Source organism: Typha latifolia, chromosome 14 (genome assembly GCF_019914945.1).
Source record: "Typha latifolia isolate L0001 chromosome 14, TyphaL0001v2, whole genome shotgun sequence".
Classification (NCBI taxonomy): domain Eukaryota; kingdom Viridiplantae; phylum Streptophyta; class Magnoliopsida; order Poales; family Typhaceae; genus Typha; species Typha latifolia.
The window spans coordinates 4242699-4250624 of record NC_133099.1 but is presented as its reverse complement, the minus strand read 5'-3'; the positions used below and the strand labels follow the sequence as shown (position 1 = coordinate 4250624).

At 34.5% G+C, this 7926-nt stretch overlaps 1 long non-coding RNA gene across 1 annotated transcript; it reads right to left on the bottom strand.

Annotated features, from left to right (window-relative positions):
* Positions 1 to 382: 382 nt before the first annotated feature.
* On the bottom strand, positions 383 to 7567 carry LOC140801249 (uncharacterized). Its single transcript, XR_012111400.1, has 3 exons — positions 7345 to 7567; positions 6400 to 6592; positions 383 to 728 (listed from the first exon to the last, which is right to left on the bottom strand). It is a non-coding gene; the product is annotated as an uncharacterized lncRNA (long non-coding RNA).
* Between the last annotated feature and the right edge of the window lie 359 nt (positions 7568 to 7926).

The following is a 7926-nucleotide window of genomic DNA, read 5'->3' as shown; positions in this document are numbered from 1 at the left end:
AAAGTTGTAGATCAGGACGTCTTCGATCTTCTCTAATTGGTCTCATAATATTCGGTCAACTGACGAATATCTGCAGAATATTTTCCTAAAACTACGTAAAAGTTAACAAACTTAACTAATTAAATAAACTTTAACCTACTTAGACTCTAACTAAACTACATAAACAGAATAAATAAGATAATTAGACTCAGATCGCATCATAAGAAAGAAAATAAAAATCCAAATCCTAATAAAACTATAGAAATAGAACTCAAATCAGCGGTATGGATAGGAAACTAAAAGCCAATAACAAATAAGAAAAATAAACACAACAATCACACAACAATAAATTGTTTAATATGAAAACCTCTCCCGAGTAGAGAGGAAACAATCACGAACCATCTATTTCACCATCCAACACTCCAATATTGTAATGTTTATCAACCGTCTGTATAGGAACCACTTAATTACTTACCCTTATGAAGTAAAAAGCCTCTTTTGTAAGTGCTCAAGTTACGGATCAATCCTCAACTCAAGCATAGATGGTGGTCAACAAATATTTCGATGCTTCTAGATCATTCTTAATTACAATAATTACAACTCAAAGAACCGGACATTTGATGAAGCTTTTCTCACACTAGATAGGAAATTTTATTCAACGATGGACCTAGAAAACTCTTCTAAAATGAGATTAGAAATACCTTGAATTTTCACCTGAATAGATGTCTGATCTTCTGGCTCTAGGTCCCCTGAATAGAAGTGAGGAATACTCAAAATTCATAGTAAGACAAATCCTCAAAGGAAATTCTAAGTTTGTTTTAGAATCTAGCATATGTTGCTTGGCCAACATATATACACACTAAGAAAATATTTTAAAACTTTTTTCATTTAGTAAAAATAAAGATATTAATTAGATAAATATTTGATACTTCAATTAATTTACTAGATTAATAAAATATCTAAAAGAATGGCAAAATAACTGGACAATTTCTTAATTCTAATTTTTCACAACTTTAATTAAATAGAAATATAACAAAAATTTGTCCTCAGAATAAACAAATATGTCTAATACATAATAAAAGTGTCTCTCCTTAATTCAATATCTCATACTGTAATTTTCACTGTAACTAGAAACATAACAAAAATGCCTTCACAACAAGACATATATGTCCAATACATAATAAAAGAAGCAAAACCCACTTCAAATCTAAACCTAGGTTGAGGTATACTTATCAGTTAAATCTTTGATCATTGCATTGTAGATCTAATTAAAAAGGAGACAACATCAACAAATAGATTTCGCTATGACTGAAGAACATTCAAATGTAAAGGACAAGAAATCAGAAGAATCTTTATATCTAAACCCACTTGCCATAACAAATATTGTAAAGGAGGAAACTGAAACTGAAACTTACCATAACAATGAAACTATCATCCTACAAAAACATAAAATGCATTCTAGAGCTATTAACATTCTATTGAAAGAATAAGATAAATAATATCATGTCAATAGTCAATATTAAAAAACTCTAGTTAAACCAACAGTAGGCTAACATAATCATAAAGCATCAAAATCGTGCTTACAATATAATAAACAAGGTTTAAGATTAGCCTTCAAAGTGAACCAAAATCATACTTGTGTTCAGTTTTAGCCCTTGGCTACTTCCAAATTATTAGCTATTTCTCTTCAAAATTTTCAGAATTTCCGCAAAGAACAAACCAAAAGTTGGCATTATTCCTACAAATGCTATAATATTAATATAATTTAAAATTTCATTCTTCTGTATAAGAAATTGACATGATTAGTCTGAAAAATTCCTAGACACAAGTATGTATCTAAATACTAGGCAATGATATCACTCATTCGCTAAGTAAAAGTCTCGTAGAAATATTAAGAACGAAAGCAGAGATGAATGCCAAGATTTTAACGTGGAAAATCCAAACGGAAAAACCCAAACGTGGAAAAACCAAACGTTTGAACGCGTTTGTGAACGCGATGAGAACTCAACAGCTTTTCTCCAATAATTTTGTAATTCTTCAAACCAGAGATATTCTAGACTTGTATAAAGGTCATATACATGTAAAAATATACTTAGAATATTTTGTACACAATTGCCAATAATTAAAAAATTAACAATCTCCCCTTTTGGCAATTTGTGACAAAACATCTAGTTTACAAGATATTACAAAGAATTCAAAAATGAGCATTCAACAAGTCTAATACTTTTAGCGCATCAATCCCTACAAATAAAAATATACCAAACCAAGATCAAGTGAAAATAACTTGAAATGAATAACACTCCAAACAAAAATTATCAAGTAAGCAGTTCACAAGTACTCAAGCAAACAAAGTTCACAAGTATTCACACAAAGATATTGAAGCAGGAAGAACCTAGTAAACTCCCCCTATGCCATTACTCTCCCTACACCAGTAAACTCCTAAACTCTCACATCTAAACTCACACCCACTGTCCCCCTTTTTCACATAAATATCAAAGACTAGGAACTCGGAGGGAACTGACGATGAAGAATTGACAAGATAGAGTCAAGAACGGTCCCCTGACGTGCTTGCTCATCACGTAAATCATTCACGACCGAATGGAGGTCCTGCACCTGAGTGCTAAGCTGATTGAAACGGTTAGAGAACTGTGATAACGAAAGAGGACGGCTTGAGAGGAGACGACTGATCATGAGCTTGACTCCGCTTAAGAGTAATTCGATCCAACGGTTTTTGCGAAATAAGAGAAGGTTCTGTGGCATCCACACGCACCCCACTCTGAGTGCACAAATTTGTAATAAATATGCCAAACGGCAACTCTTCACGAGACGCTTCTTTTTGTGCAGCTGTTAGAATGGAATCGTAGATCACCGCAGCCTAAATCAACAGTAAACTTTCGACAACATCGCATGAAGGAGGAAGGCACGATCAGACTAATACTAGAATGGTGAGTCTTGGGGGTGACGTTGTACGTACAAAGCAAGTGAAGCATGCGAGCCACCGATGTCGGGCTCGCATGAGGCATCATATTGCCCTTCTAACGTTCCCCTTTAATTAACACAAGATCAAAGAAATTCATTGACATCAGGGAGTGGAGCAGACGACGGATACTGAAACTCACCATTAGGAAGTTGGAGTTCTACACGAATAACATCGGAGTCCAAGTAGATCGAAACCCCCACGGACAATAGAACGTATACAGCGTTCTAAAACCGTGGCATTACTGAAAAATTCCCTAACCACTTCCACATATGCAGTCCCGCTCATCCGACACACGGATAACCATCCTCGCTCAGTAAAGATCTGTTCGATCCCCAAGGCAAAAAAATCAGAAATGACCACGGGCCGTTCACAAATAACAAGTCGAGTGCCAAAATTGTGTTTGTAACGCCCCGCAGCCGTAAATGTCGAAAACTTGGGAGCCGAAGTAGGTGAGGAAAGCGGCCTAAGTTTCTTGGAAACTGCAGCTTTTCTAGGCATTCTTGAGAAAGAAACAAGATGCAAGATTCAATACATGCCCAAAACAAACAAAACGATAGTAAGAAATAAAAAAAAATTAAGAAACCATGAAGGCCCTAAATGAAATCCATCATCCACTTGAAAACGCTAAGATATCACGTTCAATCACATAAGAAACATCAAGATTGTAACTTTAACATGATCAAAACTCGAAAACGCACAAAATCAGTCAAGATCAAGAGACTTAATTGAATAAAAAATAGGAAAATTGATGGATGATCATACCTCGCAAAAGTGAAGAAAAACTAGGAAATTCGGCCGAAAGATGCTAGATCCGGAGGAGAACTACCCTTTAAAAGGGTTTGTTGTGAGAAATTTGATGAAAAAGAGCAAGATCTTGAAGATTTGGGAGGGAGAAAATGAAGGGTTTCTAGGGTTTGGAAGATTGAAGATGAAAACACTTGGGTTCGGACGCAATATATAAAGAATCCTCGAGTGCGTTCGAACGCACCCGCTTGCGCGTTCGAACGCGCCAATCACCGCATTTGAACTTAAAAATTTGCGTTCGAACGCCCTTTTTTTTAAGTAAAAAAAAATCTAAGAAAAAATCAAAACAATCTTTTTGGAGATGCACTTCTAGAAATTCAAAATAGATTCAAGACATAGAATATGACAATCGAATGAAATAAGTCATACGCAGATCAATCAAATCATCAAAAGCATATTATAATCAATTCTAATGCATCACTCAAAATTAAATTAATCTTGATTGATCATAACAATATGCATATGCAAGGTCAGCATAGATAATATGAAACATTCTTCTTAAATAAACTTTCCTATGTAAACAATAATACAACACAGTAGTCAAACCGACTTAGTATTTAAATTTGCACTTTTCGACTTATTCTCCAAAACCGAATAGGAATTTTTCCTGTATATTTTTTTATACATAAACCATATAGGTGCAATGATGGCTTTCATATATGAGTAGGTAGCCCTTTTTTTATAGTACATATCAAACAATGTGCAAGAAGATATTCACAAATATCAAAAATAATTTTATTTAATTTGCAAGCAATGTACTGAGTCAAACTGGACTCTAAACAAGATGACTTTCACACTAACTCATTGTAGTCATTTTCATTGATCTTTTATGAACACAGTTGTGATGACTAAGCATGAGGTCAAACTGTGCAAATCAACGTCAATAATGAGCTATTTAAAATAAATTTCATGATGTCATGCTCACTCAAGAATATACACACGTTATGAGTGCATTAAATTTAATTATCATAGAAGTCGAGAGAGTGAACAAATTAGAAATGATACAATATACTGCAAGATGACAAAATTGACTATAATAACTCATAATCAAGAGAAAAATCATATTTATATGTCAAGAGTATATTATTGAATCTAGGAGTGCATCAATTTTTTTTTATGACAAAAACTCTTGACAAATCTGAAACTAAAACCAAAGAAAAGTTCAGAGTAAACAAAACCTAAAAAGAAACGAAAAGAAATAATAAAAAAGAAACACGCAAACCAAACCACGCAAACCAAAACAAAAAAAAAAAATCAATCCAAAGCACAAATCCCTAAAGAAGTATTAATAGCACTCATGTTGTCACAACAAAGCACCATAGTATCTTGTTCAATGCCGTAATCTTTGACCATCTGTTTCATCCATAGTAACTGAGAACAACAACTTCCCGCTGCAATATACTCGGCCTCCGCAGTAGATAAAGATATCGAGTTTTGTTTCTTACGTGCTGCAAATCGATTGTTTTCAATATAAAAACATCCACCCGAGATACTTTTTCTATCATCACATGAACCTCGCCCAATCGAAATCCGTGTATCCAAATATGATAGCTCCCGAGTCATACGAAACCGTATACCTAAGTCAACCGTGCCACCGATATATTTTATGATACGTTTCACAAAGAAATAAATGTGTCTCCGTAGGTTCGTACTAAAACCTAGCACACACGCCGACATTAAATGCAATGTCCGGTCTACTAGCGCTTAAGTACAAAAGACTACCAATCATGCTCCTATACGTTGTTTGATCAATACTTTTTCCTAAAATATCCTTACCTAGTTTGGTAGTTGTACTCATAGGAGTTCTAGCATGTTTTGCATTTTCTAAACCGAATTTAGTCACAAGATCCTTAGCATACTTGGTTTGAGCGATAAATATCCCTCTTTCCAATTGAGTAATTTAAAGTCCCAAAAAAACTTCAACTCACCCATCATGCTCATCTCAAAATGACTATGAATGAGATCTACAAACTCCTTAGCTAACGATTGACTCATTACCTCAAAAACAATGTCATCCACATATATTTGTGCCACAACTAAACTCTTGTTCGACCGTCTAATGAACAATGTCTTATCCACTCCCCCTTGAGTGAACCCCGCATCCACTAAAAAAGTGGTCAACTTCTCATACCAAGCTCTTGAGCTTGTTTTAGCCCGTAGAGGGCTTTTTTTTTCAGTTTAAACACATGAGAAGAAAATTTTTGATCTTCGAACCCTTTCGGTTGTTCCACATAAACATCTTCATTCAGAGTACCATTCAAGAAAACACTTTTAACATCCATTTGAAACAATTTAAATTTTAAGTGACAAGCAATAGCAAGCAAGTATACGAATAGATTCAAATCTACAACAGAGCAAATATCTCATCAAAATCTATACCCTCAACTCCGAGTATATCCCCGTGCTACGAGTCTAGCTTTATTTAGAACTATATTGCCATGTTCATCACTTTTATTCTTGTAAATTCATTTTGTTCCAATGATATTCACATTCTTAGGTCTAGGAACTAAATACCAAACATCATTCCTAGAAAATTGCTCTCATTCCTCATGCATAACATTAACCCAAGAATCGTCTAACAATGCTTCCTTCACATTTTTATATTCAAAAGAAGATGTATAACAAGTAAATGATACCTCACTTTAGATTTGTCGTCTTGTCTTAATTGGTTCATTCACGTCTCCGATCACTTGTGATAATGGATGATTTGATTTCACTCTAGCGTATAGTTCCTAACGTTGCGGTCATCTTTGTTCATTTCAACTTTGTCCTCGTCCCGATTCTCAATTTCCAGATCAAGCTCATTTCCTATTTCTTCATCATATGTATCTCGTAGAAACAAAAATAGGAGTAGCTTCACTTAAATTAGTCGTGGATTCATCTATCAAAACATTAGCATTCTATAACAAAGAGAAGTGTCAAGATTAAATACTCGTAGGCTCTACTATTATTCGAATACCCTAAGAAGATGCATTCGCTACTTCTAGTGTCAAATTTAGTCAAATATTTTCGATCACGCAAGATGTAACATTTACTACTAAAAACTCGAAAATATTTAACACTAGGTTTCTTACCTTTCCAGATTTCATAAGCAGTCATTTTTACACCTGGTCTTAGATAAACACGATTTATCACATGTACCGCTATATTGACCACCTCTGCCCAAAACCTTTGAATAACCTTTTTAGCGTGAAGCATAACCCTAGCCATTTCCTGCACAACTCGGTTCTTTCTTTCAACAATTCCGTTCTGTTGTGGAGTTATAGGAGCTAAAAACTCATGTTGAATACCAAGAGAATCGCAAAATATAGAAAAATTTTCATTTTCAAATTCTCTACCATGATCGTAACGAATCCTAACTAGGCTTGTAAATTTTTCATTCTGCAATTTTAAGCATAGTGATTTAAAAACTTCAAAGGTTTCAGACTTCTCACGTAGAAAGGCAACTCGGGTATATCTGGGAATAATTATCGACCATTAAGAATATATAGCGTTTACCTCCAAGACTTTCCATTTTTGTTGGACCCATCAAGTCCATGTAAACTAATTGAAGCACATGGCTCGGTGGAAGCCGCATTTACCTTCTTGTGTGAGATCCGAATTTATTTTCCTATTTGACACAAACCGCACACTCTTTTTAACATTTCTTTCATCTTAGGTATTCTTGTTACCACTTCTTGTTTGGACAGAGTAAATAATTCCTTGTGATTCACATGTCCAAGACGTTGATGCCAAAGATCCGCAATGTCGAAAGAGGCACCGTTACATTTCAGTTTATGTGACGTTCCAACAACATAGCAATTATTATATGGTCTAGATCCATAACATATAACATTACCATCATGATCTAGAATAGTATAATCATTTTTGGAGAATTTTACCTCATAATCTTCATCACAAAATTGACTCGATGCTCGAAGATTTGCTTTCAAGCCCTTAACATAAAGAACATTTTCAAGAATAGGAACCCCTGAGAACTTACCTTTCCTTTACCTATTACCTTGGATGAATTACCATCTCCGAATGTCACAACTCCCCTTCATGTTTTTCAAGATTAGAAAATAACGACTTGTCACCCGACATATGTCTTGAACAGCCACCGGTCTAAATACCACAAATCAAAATTTAAAACTTTCAAAGTTGTATGCACAACATAACATTTC